A 17,503-nucleotide genomic window follows, 5' to 3' on the forward strand; every position below is an offset into this window, starting at 1 on the left:
CTCTCGACTCTCAGTATTCAAGTGGCCCATACCCCTAGTTCAGCTGATATTGACAGTGGCATTCACATGCATAAAACGTGTATAACAACAAAAAATAACTATATTAACCAGCACTAGATATGTACTGACGGAAAAGCACATATTAATGTTAAGGAAGACATGGATAAGTGCATGAGCTTTTGATAACGGTGCTCCGAACTATAAATTAATCTATACTTATATGTGTATGGTGTCTGTTCTTTCGGACATGTCTGACAGAACAGACACCATATCCTTATAAGTATATAGTTCTGGCAACACCAGCTATGACCTTCTTCTTCTGAGCGGGTGCACACATATTCCCCGAACTCTTACGGGACTTAGTAAGAATGTCTTCTACGAGTAATGAGTGTGTTGGAGCGGAACGCTACGAATATAGTGTGTGGACATACAAGGTGAGAATGTGGGTCTCGCGGGAGGCGTGCGCAAGGTAGTCCCTGCAGTCGCGCTGCCGCCTGTGCCCTCGGTGGGTCAGATGGATGTCTTGTATGAAAGGAGAGACGGTTAGTACTCCCCTAGACAGGAATGGAACACATAAGGTTGAGGCACCGCTGAGTTATCAGCGCTTGACCCATTTTAAGCCGGTACGGTAACTCAGCGTGTTCGGTAATGCCCTCTGTAATAAGAAAACTGAGTTAATGGAGCAGCTCAAAAAATGGTTCAAATGGCTCTGAACACTATGGGACTCAACTGCTGTGGTCATTAGTCCCCTAGAACTCAGAACTACTTAAACCTAACTAACCTAAGGACATCACACACACCCATGCCCGAGGTAGGATTCGAACCTGCGACCGTAGCAGCAGCGCGGCTCCGGAAATGGAGCAGCGACGAACTGAAACGGGTGTCTTCCGACGTCCGCCCCGAGCAGATACAACGAACGAAATCGAACAAAATGAGATTGAAACAAGAAAAAAAAAAAAAAGATGGATAGGGCGTCTGCCATGTGAGTAGGAGATCCCGTCTTTGAGCCCCGGGCGGGGCAAACATTTTCACCTGTTTCCGTAGATACATATCAACACCCGTTAGCAGCTGAAGGTATTAATATACTATAAATTAATTGTGAGTATGCATGAACAGATTCAAAATCTACCTGTGCAAGAGTTATTTCTCTACTTAATTTATTTCCAACATTATCTTTTTTTAATTTATAAAACAATACATCATGGTGTGTTTCAGCTTAAGCCATCACCAGAATTGCAGCAAAGGTACGTCGGTACACAGCTAGCAATCACTGACACGTTGAGATCAGACGCATGCAAAATTTTGTGATTTATAAGCAGGAGTTATTTCAAGAAGAGAAATTTTCATTAACACCAAAAGTTGAATTGCTATGTGATGTTGCCGGCTGCCTTCACTTCTTGAGTACTGGAAAGTCACGTTCAGAATTCGATGAATATCTAGCACTTGATGTTCTGCATAATGACCTACGCCTCTGCAAGGACTTTTGTCTCTCTCTCTCTCGGATATTCACATTATCCATGCAACTTCTCAATTTGCGAAATTTCTTCATTTTAGTTGTGTAACGGCTGTTTAGGTATTATATTGTTTTTATTGACTTTAAATGTTGTAATGAACATCATGTGGTTTATTAAACTGTTTTACACGCCTTCCGACATTCCCATCACACTTTCGAGCTTCCTCTCACTTGTGAACTTCAGGTACTCAGCGTGTACTTCATTTTCTTAAACGAAAATAAGAGGTGGAAAATACACAATGAAGGTTTTTCTATATCCTCACTCAGCCTACATTTTACTGATGAGATCAGTTCGTGCAGAAAACTGGACTCAGTTGTACGGAAGTCCTACCAGCCGATTATCAGAGAGCGGGGATTATTATGACGATATTCTCAAAAATTTTTAATTGCATCAGGTTCCACATCTATTCTGTTCACCCCTAATATCTTTGAACTTTTTTTTTAATGTGATGTGCTTTACATCGTCTCATGTCAGAAAAGAGGAGACCAGTTGAAAAATCTTGTGCTTTGATGACTCTAATTGCAACCGTGTATCCTTCCACGAGGCGTCGACAAACGTTCTGTATCAGAGTACAAGGTGGTAGTTGAATGTCGGACTCTGGAAGCAAGTCAGACATTTGACTGGGGCAGGTGGCCGGCAAGTGGGCCCACCGCGGAGTTCTTTGTTGCCCTCGGCTTCCAGTGGCGGCTCGCTGTCAGCTGCGGCGGCCGGCCTGTCAAGAAGGGGCGCCTCGATTTATCACTGCAGCCGGCGCCGTAGGAGGCGCTTCCTGCGTGCCAAACGCAGAAGCTGAGGCCACCTGGGCCTCGAGGAGTATCAACAGCACTAGAGCTACGGGCAAGGGGCGATAGTTTTCTACGCTGCTAGACAGCTCCAGAAGGATAGCAAATCATTAAATTATACTTACTTATCGTGCATTTACTGTACAGAGGTTAAATTGGTAATTAATTTGGGACTACACATGGTCCGATATTTACTACAAATTTACTACCAGCTGCGGCAACTACGACGAAACACTGCGAGAAATTCATGCTTGAACATAAGTAAATGAAGATTTATCCAAGCCTGCAGATGCTACTGTTATATTTGACCACGAACAGCATCTCTCAGTTGTGGTCAGAACAGTGTCATGAGTGAATGTGACTGCATTATGTTGGAGCTAAGTGAATCAGAACGTGAGAAAATTGTCGGTGCCCGTATGTTGGATTATTCAGTACCCAAGGTAGCTAAAGCGTTTGGTGTTGCAAGACGAAGCGCATATAAGATTTTTACCCTACACATAAACAGAGCAACTGTGGTCGAGCAGTAGCGTCGTTGTTGAGAAATAAAAACGTGGTCGGTCATTAGTTCGAACCACACCACTGTTTGAATTCTGAATAAAAATCATCAGGAATGGCGTCCGGAAACAACCGGCATAAGAAATCACCCTCACTCAGCCAACATCCTTGTCAGACAGGGCTGAGGAGCGCCCAGAGGTTCAGAGGACTCTGTTGCCCTTGGGATGAGAAACGGCCGCGGAAGGCGGAAGAATGAGCAATGATCGCCGGCATAAGGATGTAAATCACCATTACAGACAGATAATGACTATCCACATGACATGTGGCCTCTGGCTGAAATAACGCCGTGATTATGATGTCTGGTTAATGGAGCGCTCAACTACACGGTCATCAGCTCCTGTACAAAGCCCCAATTTTTTCTCAGCCACTGTCATGAATGACGATGATGAGTATGAAATGATGAGGACAACACAAACATCCAATCACCGGGCAGAGAAAATCCCCAACCTGGGATCCCGTGATCCACAGGCAGCCACGCTAGTCACAAGACCACGAGCTGCGGACAAAGTCCCATGACAATCTCTCCAGTGGCAAAACGTTTTGAACTAGACCCCCACTCGGATATTGAGGAAGGAGCTGTCATGTGGAAGGTGACCAGTAGATAAATGGAATATCCAATGAAAGGATAACATTCTGCGAGTTGTGGATACTAAGGTTCAATCTAGTTACAACTGGAGTGAGCGAATTGAAATGGAAAGAAGTCTAAGAATTGTTGTCAGATGAGCACAGAGCAATATCAACAGTAGCAGAAAATGTTATAACAGGAGTAGGATTCGTTATAAACAGGAAGGTAAGCAAGAGAGTGAGATATTGGTAACAGTTCAGTGATACATTTGTTCACATCATAATCGACAGCAAAGCAACACTGACAACAATAGTCCAGGTACATGTGCCGACCTCGCAAGCAGAAGACGAAGAGATAGAGAAAGTATATGAGGGTATTGAAAGGGTAATACAGTACGTAAATGGTGAAGACAACATAATAACCATGTTGGGCTGGAATGTGGACGTAGTGGAAGGAACAGAAGAAAGTGTTATCAGAGAATATGGGCTTGATGGTAGAAATGAGAATGAAGAATGAATAATAGAATTCTCTCTAAGTTACAGCTAGTAATAGTGAATACTCTGTTCAAGAATCACAAGAGGAGGAGGTGCACTTGGGAAAGGAGGGGAGATACAATACGGTCAAGCAGAGGTACCGAAATCAGGTATTATATTGTAATGCAAACCCAGGAGCAGATATAGACTCGGATCACAATATAGTGGTGATAACGAGTAGGCGGCAGTTTAGTAGAGTAGCCAGGAAAAAACACTAATAAGGAAGTGGGTTGCAGAAGTACTGAGAAATTAAGAGGCATGCTTGAAGTTCTCTGAAACCATTGACACTGCTATAGGGAATAGCCCTGAAGACTGTTCAGTTGAGGAAGAATCGACTTTACTGAAAATGGCAATCACATAACCTAGAAAGAAAAACGTAGGTACAACGAAGGGAACCATGGTGGTTGGTTGGTGTGGTCTTCAGTCCTGGGACTGGTTTGATGCTGCTCTCCATGCTACACTATCCTGTGCAAGCCTCATTTGTGATCCCTTCCTGCCTCAGAACATGTCCTACCAACCGATGCCTTCTTCTAGTCAAGTTGTGCCACAATCTCCTCTTCTCCCCAATTCTATTCGCTACTTCCTCATTAGTTATGTGATCTACCCATTTAACTTTCAGCATTCTTCTGTAGCACCACATATCGAAAGCTTCTATTTTCTTCTTGTCTAAACTATTTATCGTCCATGTTTCACTCCCATACACGGCCACACTCCATACAAATACCTTCAGACACGACTATCTGACACTTAAATCTATACTCGATGTTAACAAATTTCTCTACTTCAGAAACGCTTTCCTTGCCATTGCCAGTATACAGTTTATATCCTCTCTACTTCGACCATCGTCAGTTATTATACTTCCTTAATAGCTAAACTCCTTTACTACTTTAAGTGTCTCATTTCCTAATCTAATTCCCTCAGCATCACCCTATTTAATTCGACTACATTCCATTATCCTCGTTTTGCTTTTGTTGATGTTCATCTTATACCCTCGTTTCAAGTCACTGTCCATTCTGTTCAACTGCTCTTCCAAGTCCTTTGCTGTCTCTGACAGAATTATAGTGTCATCGGTAAACTTCAAAGTTTTTATTTCTTCTCCATGGATTTTAATACCTACTCCGAATATTTCTTTTGTTTACTTTACTGCTTCCTCAATATACAAATTGAGTAGCATCTGGGAGAGGCTACAACCCTGTCTCACTCCCTTCCCAACCACTGCTTCCGTTTCATGTCCCTCGACCCTTATAACTCCCATCTTGTTTTTGAAAAAAAATATTTAGCCTCTCGCTCCCTGTACTTTACTCCTGCCACCTTCAGAATTTGAAAGAGAGTTTTCCAGACAACATTGTCAAATGCTTTCTCTATGTCTACGAATGCTAGGAACGTAGGTTTGCCTTTCCTTAATCTTTCTGAGATAAGTCTTAGGGTCAGTACTGCCTCACATGTTCCAACATTTTTGCGGAATCCAAACTGATCTTCCCCGAGGTCGACTTCTATCAGTTTTTCCATTCGTCTGTAAAGAATTCGCGTTAGTATTTTGCAGATGTGACTTATTAAACTAATAGTTCGGTAATTTTCTCATCTGTCAACACCTGCTTTCTTTGGGATTGGAATTACTATATTCCTCTTGAAGTCTGGGTGACTTTCGCCTGTCTCATACATCTTGCTCACCAGATGGTAGAGTTTTGCTAGGCCTGGCTCTCCCAAGGCTGTCAGTAGTTCTAATGGAATGTTGTCTACTCCTGGGGCCTTTTTTTCGACTTAGGTCTTTGAGTGCTCTGTCAAACCCTTCACACAATATCATACCTCTCATTTCATATTCATCTACATCCTCTTCCATTTCCATAATATTGTCCTCAAGAACATCGCCCCTGTGTAGATCCTCTATATACTCCTTCCACCATTCTGCTTTCCCTTCTTTGCTTAGAACTGGGTTTCCATCTGACCTCTCGATATTCATGAAAGTGGTTCTCTTTTCACCAAAGGGCTCTTTAATTTTCCTTTATGCAGTTTCTGTCTTACCCCCGGTGAGATAAGCCTCTACATCCTTACATTTGTCCTCTAGCCATCCCTACTTAGCCATTTTGCACTTCCTGTCGATCTCATTTTTGAGACATTTATTCCTTTCTGCCTGCTTCACTTATTGCATTTTTGTATTTTCACCTTTCATCAATTGAAATCAGTATCTCTCCTGTTACCCAAGGATTTTTACTAGCCCTCATCTTTTTACCTACCTGATCCTCTGTTGCCTTCACTATTTCATTCCTCAAAACTACCATTCCTTCTTCGAGAAAATATATAGGAAGTTAAGGAAGCTATGAGAAAATGACTACATGAAAAATGGGAAACATTGAAAAACAAATTACGGTCGGAAGGATGGATCGACTCAGCATAAGAACAGTCAAACAACTGATAAAGCTAAGAAATCAGTGAAAAAAGACATAAAATTTCAGATATCTCTTAAGTTCGAGATTTTAGAAATAAAGGAATTTCTTGTTTAAAAATTATACAAGCGATTCTATGAAAATAGAATTAGAAACCAGTCCTCATGATTTTGAATCAATAGAGCTATGTTGCATAATAGTGAGCGAATAAAATGAGTACTGATGTAGATTATTATAAGATAATGGAAAACCCACCAGATGAGCTATTACTAAGATACATCTGAATTCATTATGAGGAAAATTTTGACAACAACCAAATACCAGTGAACAGAGCTTGTTATAAAATTGCAATAATTTTTTTCAGGTGCTATTGGATGGTTGATTAGACAATATAGATATCAGTTTAACTAATGAGAATATTGTTCAGATGAAGTACAATTTAAAATATTATTAAATAGTAAATAACACTGTGAAATATATATTTATAGCAGTATTCAATACTACAGATTCAGTGCTTAGGTTATAGGAGTTGGTGATAAGGTAGGAGAATCCTATTTTCACACAGAGATTACAGTATGTATTAATGATGGTATGAATGTTGTGGAAACAGTTTGATCATAGGTGAATGGATTGATGTGTAGGTAATAAATGGATTAATAAATGGGCATGGACTGGACATTAAAGTTACTATTTTGAGAGGAATGATAACAATTCTTTGATGTAGACAAAGGTGTTTACTTTAAACTATAAGAACTATATATGAACAGCAAATCTATACTAAGATTAATTGAGAATGATATCAAGTAAAAATATACAATTAGAGGATAACCAGAAAAGAAAGAATTCCCTTTTCTTTAAGATCAAAAAGTAGTTGTAGAAGATTGTGATACAGTTCCATACTGTTATTAAAATTATTTAATGAATAAAATTCAAATGAGTTTCCCAAATCTTCCAGTGTAGAAATGTTTTTAGAATGACATTTTCACTCTGCAGCGGAGTGCGCGCTGATATGAAACTTCCTGGCAGATTAAAACATCCCCCAGGCTGTGGCTAAGCCATGTCTCCGCCATATCCTTTCTTTCAGGAGTGCTAGTTCTGCATTTCTCGCAGGAGAGCTTCTGTAAAGTTTGGAAGGTAGGAGACGAGGTACTGGCAGAAGTAAAGCTGTGAGTACCGGGCGTGAGTCGTGCTTCGGTAGCTCTGTTGGTAGAGCACTTGCCGCGAAAGGCAAAGGTCCCGATTTCGAGTCTCGGTCGGGCACACAGTTTTAATCTGCCAGGAAGTTTCATGTTTTTAGAAGTTCGTCAAAACCATTATAGAAAAGGAATAACTTCTTTTTCATTCTATTCTTTGTTTTCTAAATAAATTTCCTCTCTAGGTTCCTTTCCTAATTCATAATTTAGTTAATCACAAAAAATAATAAAATCAATATCAAGAAATAAAAAATCTGATATTTTTGAAAAATCAGGCTTTATTAAATATAAGTATTGTCCGCTTTCATCTTTATCTAATAATTTTTGTATGCAGTTATAAATATTCATATTTGGAAATTGGATTATTTTGCTTATTCAAAGGTATTTTATGAATTATTTCAAAAGATTTTTCTGTTCTTTATGAGACTGGGAGTTTCTTCTGTTTCTGTTCCCTTCGCCAGAGTTTTGGAGAAAAATTTTTTTTTAACAGTTTAAAATAGCAAATATTTTTACTGCATCATTTTAATAACTTTTCTTTCCTAAAAAATACTTAAATTAATCAGCTTTTCCAGCTCTTTCACTGTTGTCCATTTATAACAAACAATTCTTTCAATCATAATTAAAATTTTCACTATATAATTCTATACTCTTCCCAAAAATATGAAAAATACTAGCAATTCTAATTTGTTTAAAAATGATTGAGGCTATAAATAAATGTTCTATGTAACATTTCAAAATTATACTTGGTGACATTATTTGTGTGAAGCGCAAAAACGATTATAAAATTCATTTGCCAAACAGATATTATAAATTAATTACTGGTTGCAATCTTGAACTTATTTAAGATGGAAGTATGAAGCTGAAATACAAGGAAACAAAGAAACTTAAAAAAACTAACGATAATGAATATCGTGAGTTAGTTTTCAGTATGAATGCAGAAAGTTCTAAATTTCAATCAAATTTTTTCATTACTTTATTTACTGTTTTAGAAGAAAAAATATATTCAATACTAAATATATTATATGCTTTATTCATTAAAGCATTTCAGAACATGTGAGGTAAGCACATGAAAATCATTCAGAAATATAAGAAATAAAAATGAATAAAAATTAATAAAAGGTAAAATAAATAATACAAAATAAATAAAAATTAAATAATATGAGTAAAAATAAATAAAGAGATAAGTAAAACAAATTAAATAAATATAATAAATGAAGAAATAAGTAAAATAAATAAAAATGAATAAACTATACTGAAAACTGATCATACTTTGCTCATTTCCGATCTTTTGTGTAGCAGATTATTTGGATTTGTGGTTTCCCATTCTCACAGAATGTAATCTAACAAAAGGCCTATGGTTGCTCTCAATGTGTCCATTTAATATAAAATGGATATATGTATCCATTTATGTGTGTGTGTGTGTGTGTGTGTGTGTGTGTGTGTGTGTGTGTGTGTGTGTGTGTACCTACATCCAGATCGCCTGATAAACCACTGAACCTACTTGAACCAAACTTGGATGGGGTCGGAGGGGATTGAAAAGTAAGAGTGACTTCCCAGACTTTATTGACACAGTACGTGAGAATGGGAGCACTTCGTGATTTGCAAGGAACTTTACACATAATTTCAATCGCTTACGAAGTTTTTTTCACGCTGACAACCCCTACAAAGTGATGAATGTAAATAAGTTAATCGGTTACTACTTTTCGTCTGGTCCTGCAGTAAAAAGTGCCACGTGATGCATAACGTTATAATTTATTGCTTCTTCACTACTAACTGTATTCGCGACACATATAAAAAAGTAGGAATACACAGTAGTAAACGTAACTGCTAATTTACATGTAGTTCAGAGATATGACGTCATAAGGAATGAGATTCTTGAAAAACTACCACCTCTAGCATGACGTTTAAATTTAATGCTGATTTGCTATCTACTCTACACGCAATAAAATTCGTACACAGTTTCTCACATGTCACTGAATATACCTACAATATTGCAGATTGGACGAAACACAAGTTCAGGACATACGATGTAATGAACAGTGAATTGCGGAAAAATTTGCCGCAGCGTGTATGACGATTAAATTTATTATTTTGTTGCTACACATTCCACCCGCCACACATTTAAAGGACAGACTTCATGTATGAAGCTGAACCTACCCACAATTTATATCATTGTACGACAAGTACTTCAGGAGATATGTCGTCATAAGCATTCAGGACAAGGCCAGATGTTGCATGGCGTGGGCGCACAGATATAAACAATTACCCAGGAAATTCCAGTTTTTTTCTTTTAGTATCTATATATTTCGCACAACTATACACTGCAGCTCAGTTTTTGATATATTGGGAACCCCTTTTACAGAATCTCAGTTCGTTGGTAAAAGAGGAAGACACTGGTCTGCTATGGGGGAATACATCGAACAATCTCTGTCTACATTTTCTATGGTTTCCGTGTATCATTTATGAGGAATGCCAGAATGTTTTGAAAAGATACGGCCGGTATAATTCCCCAATACGAGCTTGTGCTCCGTCTCAAATGATCTCGTCGCCAACTATAATCGCCCTTTAATTGTCGTTTCAGTAATCTACATCTACATCTACATTTGTACTCCGCAAGCCACCCAACGGTGTGTGGCGGAGGGCACTTTACGTGCCACTGTCACTACCTCCCTTTTCTGTTCCACTCGCGTATGGTTCGCGGGAAGAACGACTGTCTGAAAGCCTTCGTGCGCGCTCGAATCTCTCTAATTTTACATTCGTGATCTCCTCGGGAGTTATAAGTAGGGGGAAGCAATATATTCGATACCTCATCCAGAAACGCACCCTCTCGAAACCTGGCGAGCAAGCTACACCGCGATGCAGAGCGCCTCTCTTGCAGAGGCTGCCACTTGAGTTTGCTAAACATCACCGCTATCATGGTTACCATATAACCCTGTGACGAAACACGCCGCACTTCTTTGGATCTTCTCTATCTCCTCCGTCAACCCGATCTGGTACGGATCCCACACTGATGAGCAATACTCAAGTATAGGTCGAACGAGTGTTTTGTACGCCACCTCCTTTGTTGATGGACTACATTTCCTAAGATCTCTCCCAATGAATCTCAAACTAGTACCCTTTTCCCAACAATTAATTTTATATTATCATTCCACTTCAAATCGTTCCGCACGCATACTCCCAGATATTTTACAGAAGTAACTGCTACCAGTGTTTGTTCCGCTATCATATAATCATACTATAAGGGATCCTTCTTTCTATGTATTCGCAATACATTACATTTGTCTATGTCAAGGGTCAGTTGCCACCCCCTGCACCAAGTGCCTATCCGCTGCAGATCTTCCTGCATTTCGCTACAATTTTCTAATGCTGCAATTCCTCTGTATACTACAGCATCATCCGCTAAAAGCCGCATGGAACTTCCGACACTATCTACTACGTCATTTATATATATTGTGAAAAGGAATGGTCCCACAACACTCCCCTTTGGCACGCCAGAGGTTACCTTAACGTCTGTAGAAGTCTCTCCATTGATAACAACATGCTGTGGTCTGTTTGCTAAAAACTCTTCAGTCCAGCCACACAGCTGGTCTGATATTCCGCAGGCTCTTACTTTGTTTGTCAGGCGACAGTGCGGAATTGTATCGAACGCCTTCCGGAAGTCAATGAAAATAGCATCTTCCTGGGATCCTGTATCTAATATTTTCTGGCTCTCATGAACAAATAAAGCGCGTTGGATTTCACACGATCGCTGTTTCCAGAAACCATGTTGATTCCTACAGAGTAGATTCTGGGTTTCCAAAAACGACATGACACGCGAGCAAAAAACATGTTCTAAAATTCTACAACAGATCGACGTCAGAGATATAGGTCTATAGTTTTGCGCATCTGCTTGACGACCCTTCTTGAAGACTGGGACTACCTGTGCTCTTTTCCAATCATTTGGAACCTTCCGTTCCTCTAGAGACTTGCGGTAAACGGCTGTTAGAAGGGGGGCAAGTTCTTTAGCGTACTCTGTGTAGGATCGAATTGGTATCCCGTCAGGTCCAGTGGACTTTCCTCCGTTGAATGATTCCAGTTGCTTTTCTATTCCTTGTACAGTTATTTCGACGTCAGCCTTTTTTTCGTTTGTGCGAGGATTTAGAGAAGGAACTGCCGTACGGTCTTGCTCTTTGAAACAGCTTTGGAAAAAGGGTGTTTAGTATTTCAGCTTTACGCGTGTCATCCTCTGTTTCAATGCCATAAGCATCCCGGAGTGTCTAGATATGCTCTTTCGAGCCACTTACTGATTTAACGTAAGACCAGAACTTCCTAGGATTTTCTGTCAAGTCGGTACATAGAATTTTCCTTTCGAATTCATTTACCGCTTCACGCATAGCCCTCCTTACGCTAACTTTGACATCGTTTAGCTTCTGTTTGTCTGAGAGGTATTTGCTGCATTTACACTTGGAGTGAAGCTCTCTTTGCTTTCGCAGTAGTTTCCTAACTTGGTTGTTTTACCACGGCGGGTTTTTCCCATTCCTCACAGTTTTACTCGGCACGTACCTGTCTAAAACGCATTTTACGATTGCCTTGAACTTTTTCCATAAACACTCAACGTTGTCAGTGTCGGAACAGAAATTTTCGTGTTGATCTGTTAGGTAGTCTGAAATCTGCCTTCTATTACTCTTGCTAAACAGATAAGCCTTCCTCCCTTTCTTTATATTCCTATTAACTTCCATATTCAGTGATGCTGAAACAGCCTTATGATCACTGATTCTCTGTTATCTGTTCTGAATCGAATAGTTCGAATCTGTTTGTTATCAGTCGGTCCATGATGTTATCACCACGAGTCGGTTCTCTGTTTAATTGCTCGAGGTAATTTTCGGATAGTGCACTCAGTATGTCACTCGATGCTCTGTCGCTACCACCCGTACTAAACATCTGAGTGTCCCAGTCTGTATCTGGTAAATTGAAATCTCCACGTAAAACTATAACATACTGAGAAAGTTTATGTGAAATGTATTCCACATTTTCTCTCAGTTGTTGTGCCACTAATGCTGCTGAGTCGGGAGGTCGGTAAAAGGAGCCAACTATTAACCTATCTCGGTTGTTGAGTGTAACCTCCACCCATAATAATTCACAGGAACTATCTACTTCACTACAGGATAAACTACTACTATCAGCGACAAACTCGCCACCACCGGTTGCATGCAATCTATCCTTTCTAAACACCGTCTGTGCCTTTGTCAAAATTTCGGCAGTATTTATCTCTGGCTTCAGCCATCTTTCTGTACCAATAACGATTTCAGCTTCGGTGCTTTCTATCAGCGCTTGAAGTTCCGGTACTTTACCAGTGCAGCGTGTTCCGTTTGTTCCACAGGCATTGCTTGTCTGTCACCCTGTCGAATCCCATTTTTATATTCTAGCCAGAGGCCTTGCCACAGAGATCACAATGTTTCCCCTCATAGCACCGAAATTAACCACCGACGGACATTGCTAGCTCTTGGATGGGTCACTGTCCGGTTCTGCCGAGCGCTGGTAGCAAGCGGGGTCCACCGAGCCATTGTGAAGACAACTCACGATTTACTTCACTGAGGAATAGCGCCTACCGTCACGAAACCTAACGACAGCCGGGAAAGCGGTGTGTTGACTAAACGCACCTCCAATCCGCATCCGAGACTGTAGTGCCTATGTTGTTCAGAATCACGACGCAAACTTCCTTCAGACACACATGCACGCCCGAAGCGACAGACAATGCGGCGATTACAGCCGTTATGAAACACTTGAAAGGATAGAACTAGCGAAAAACGAGCAATCCCGGTCATCTCCCGGTCTGGCACAAATTTTCGTTGTACTTATTCCATTATAAAGCTGATGAACGTCCATATTCGAAACTGTGAATACATTTCATGAGGATCCGCAACCAGTGATGCCTATGGTATGTGGACGACACTGCCATTGGACACTTCTGTTGGGCTTCCAAAGTCTGTTCGGACATAGTTTCTTTCTAGAAGCTGCGACATGGAGCGAATTGAACAGTGACCCTAATACAGTACTAATTTCCTTTGCTTCACGTCTATAGTCACAAATTTTTTGTCATCTGACTACCGGTTTCGGTCTATAATTACCATTTTCAGACCTGTGTATTAGGATAGATCTACATATTAGGACATGTTTTCATAAAAAAGATCTGAAGAGTGTCATTACAGATGGAAACCGGTAGTCGGATGACAAAAATGTGTGACCATAGAGGTGAAGTAAGGAAATTTATTTCTTTTCGTAATTTAGCGTATTTTCTCTTACAGCTACAGACAGGGGCTTTCGTACTTTAACAATTTAGTATGTTAAATATATCCTTTTGTTATTCACTGCAGATTACCGTAATATTTGAAACATCCAAAACAGGTATCAGTGAATTCACATACTATTTACAAAACAAGTAATTGTCATTTAGTTCTCCTTTAGGGAAAATTTCGGTATTATAAAGTATTTAGACCGAAATTTTTATCTGCCTGACGACTAGGTCGGGAACAAAATTCTGTCACATCCAGCCGCCACCACTGCCTCGCTACATTCGTATGATGTTGTCTTTTTCCTATTTAAAGTGTCACTTCCCATTAACACACACACGCACATTACGAACATGAATTTCAGTCGTTCGAAACACGATAGGGGCCAAACCCAGCGGTGCGGCAGATGTCGGAAGTCTCATCGTGCTTGACTCTTGACATTTCATCAAAATGTTGCCGTCGGGCGAGAATATTTCATCTGCAGCGCCCACCGCACCACTAATTGGTCATTACAGGGTTACAGGTTCATTGAACCTACATCTCATCTCAGCGGGGGCTTAAAATGTAAATCGCAGCTAATAACGAACCAGATTATGAACTTATGGGGAACTAAATGGTAATCTGTTTAATTTCCGAGGTGCCAATCTCAACCTGTCTTTACTTGTGTTTAGGACTTCATTAATTTTGATTATTGCTTTGATTGGGGTACAAGGGGAGATTTTCATCTGAGGGCGTTGCTGCAGTGTATACGCAACGTAGCGCGATTCCGATGTGGGTACATCAGCACCGACATGAATGCAAGGTGTTAACCGTCATTTGTGTCTTTCTGACGATCGTGGGGTAAATGCCGAAACGTGAAGTATGGCAGTATTATTGCCACACGCGTCCTAACTTGATCAACCATCTGTTTTCTTTTCTTGGCTGCTGAACGACAAACATGGTAGACATCCATTGGAGAACAAAGAATGTTTATGAGGCAGCATGACAGTCGAAAACCAAAGATGAGGTGCACTGCTGTTTCACGATAACGGACAGCCCGTTATTGCAATTGTCATAATGATAAAAGTTACGCCAAGTGGCAGACACTCGAGCACCCGCCAATTTATAGTTATGATTTTTCCCTAAGCAGTTGTGACGCCTTGGGCCCCTTAACAAAGATCTTGATGGATCCACAATCCCTGTGGGACAAGGAGGTGCAGCAGGCGATGAATAGGGTAGCGAGGTCTCCCATATATTACGAGGTCTCCCGCATTTTGCTCACATTTTCTCCTGTCTCTCATATTTCCGTTAGGTCCACCACATTTATAGGTTTTCCCTATTTTACCCATACCACGGATTCGACGTATTTGATAATAAGAGTATTTTTCTATTTATTTATTCACTAAGATTTCCGTGTCTTTCAGAGATCATCGTTCCCAAATCAACAATCGATATTTCTTCATTTTATCACCTAATAGTACTCTCTTTTTTTTCGGCAAGCTTGAGGTCACCGTGACAAGACTTCCGTCTTGTGCTGCTGTAGCGTGTAGACATGAAGCTCGATCTCAGTTCAGTGAGCAGTTTGCATTGTATTTACTTAATCTGTTCAATTAAGGTTAGGGAAACCGACGACGAGGGATACTTGAAGACAATACCAAAGAAGAAGACTCACTATACGTGAGTGTTTCTGCCCCACTGGGGAAAACTTACTTTAAGATTAAATCAGTAAAAAGTAACAGGCATAAATCATTTTGTTCCTTATGCTGAATGGAATTCAACATAGCCCGTGGAAGGGCAAGAGGTTGTTTGCATCATCCATTAACTTCATGTAAAATAATAATTTAGTGTACTGATCGATAGTCAGAACACCACAATTATATTAATTCCTTTAGCTGTACCACACGAGTTTCAAAATATGTAAAGGTATCCGGAATTATTCATTTTTTGTGATTACCTGTGTGCACGTTCGCGTACGGTTGTATACAGAGTGTGACAAAAAGGTACGGCCAAGCTTTCAGGAAACATTCCTCACACACAAAGAAAGAAAATATGATGTGGACATGTGTGCGGAAACGCTTACTTTCCATGTTAGAGCTCATTTTATTACTTCTCTTCAAATCACATTAATCATCGAATGGAAACACACAGCAACAGAACGTACCAGCATGTCTTCAAACACTTTGTTACAGGAAATGTTCAAAATGTCAACCGTTAGCAAGAATACATGCATCCACCCTCCGTCGCATGGAATCCCTGATGCGCTAATGCAGCCCTGGAGAATAACGTATTGCGTCACAGCAGCCTACAACACGAGCACGAAGAGTCTCTACATTTGGTACCGGGGTTGCGTAGACAAGAGCTTTCAAATGCCCCCATAAATGAAAGTCAAGAGGGTTGAGGTCAGGAGAGCGTAGAGGCCATGGAATTGGTCGGCCTCTACCAATCCATCGATCACCGAATCTGTTGTTGAGAAGCGTACGAACACATCGACTGAAATGTGCAGGAGCTCCATCGTGCATGAACCACGTGTTTTGTTGTACTATTAAAGCCACATGTTCTAGCAGCACAGGCAGAGTATCCCGTACGAAATCATGATAACGCGCTCCATTGAGCGTAAGTGGAAGAACGTGGGGCCCAATCAAGACATCACCAACAATGCCTGCCCGAACGTTCACAGAAAATCTGTGTTGATGACGTTATTGCACAATTGCGTGCGGATTCTCGTCAGCCCACATGTGTTGATTGTTAAAATTTACAACTTGATCACGTTGGAATGAAGCCTCATAAGTAAAGAGAATATCTGCACTGAAATGAGGATTGACACATTGTTGGATGAACCATTCGCTGAAGTGTAATCATGGAGGCCAATCAGCTGCTGATAGTGCCTGCACATGCTGTACATGGTACGGGAACAACTGGTTCTCCCGTAGCACTCTCCATACAGTGAAGTGATCAACGTTACCTTGTACAGCAGCAATTTCTCTGACGCTGACATTAGGGTTATCGTCAACTGCACGAAGAATGGCCTCGTCCATTGCAGGTGTCCTCGTCGTTCTAGGTCTTCCCCAGTCGCAAGTCATAGGCTGGAATGCTCCGTACTCCATAAGACGCCGATCAATTGATTCGAACGTCTTCCTGTCGGGACACCTTCGCTCCGGAAATCTATCTCGATACAAACGTACCGCGCAACGGCTATTGCCCCGTGCTAATCCATACATCAAATGATCATCTGCCAACTCCGCATTTGTAAACATTGCACTGACTGCAAAACCACGTTCGTGATGAACACTAACCTGTTCATGCTACGTACTGATGTGCTTGATGCTAGTACTGTAGAGCAATGAGTCACATGTCAACACAAGCACCGAAGTCAACATTACCTTCCTTCGATTGGGCCAACTGTCAGTGAATCGAGGAAGTAAAGTACATACTGACGAAACCAAAATGAGCTCTAACATGGAAATTAAGCTTTTCCTGACAATGTGCACGTAACATCTTTTCATTATTTGTGTGTTAGGAATGTTTCCTGAACGTTTTGCCGCACCTTTTTGTAACACTCTGTATAACGGATTCTTAGAGGTAAAACATGCCTATAGTGCCACGATGGGATTATTTTGGCCATCATTTCCAAAATCTACCGTATATTTAGTTTCAAAGACCGGAAACCTGGCAATCCTTCACACAGCAGAACACGATGTTTTATGAACCGTGTTTCTTGAACCTCGTGGT

The 17,503-nt window shown here is 40.6% G+C and overlaps 1 non-coding gene across 1 annotated transcript; it reads left to right on the forward strand.

Annotated features, from left to right (window-relative positions):
- The first annotated feature begins 520 nt into the window (after positions 1 to 520).
- Positions 521 to 618, forward strand: LOC126286752 (U6atac minor spliceosomal RNA). The gene has a single exon (XR_007551720.1). It is a non-coding gene; the product is annotated as a U6atac minor spliceosomal RNA (small nuclear RNA).
- The last annotated feature ends 16,885 nt before the right edge of the window (positions 619 to 17,503 follow it).

Source organism: Schistocerca gregaria, chromosome 1 (assembly GCF_023897955.1).
Source record: "Schistocerca gregaria isolate iqSchGreg1 chromosome 1, iqSchGreg1.2, whole genome shotgun sequence".
Lineage (NCBI taxonomy): Eukaryota > Metazoa > Arthropoda > Insecta > Orthoptera > Acrididae > Schistocerca > Schistocerca gregaria.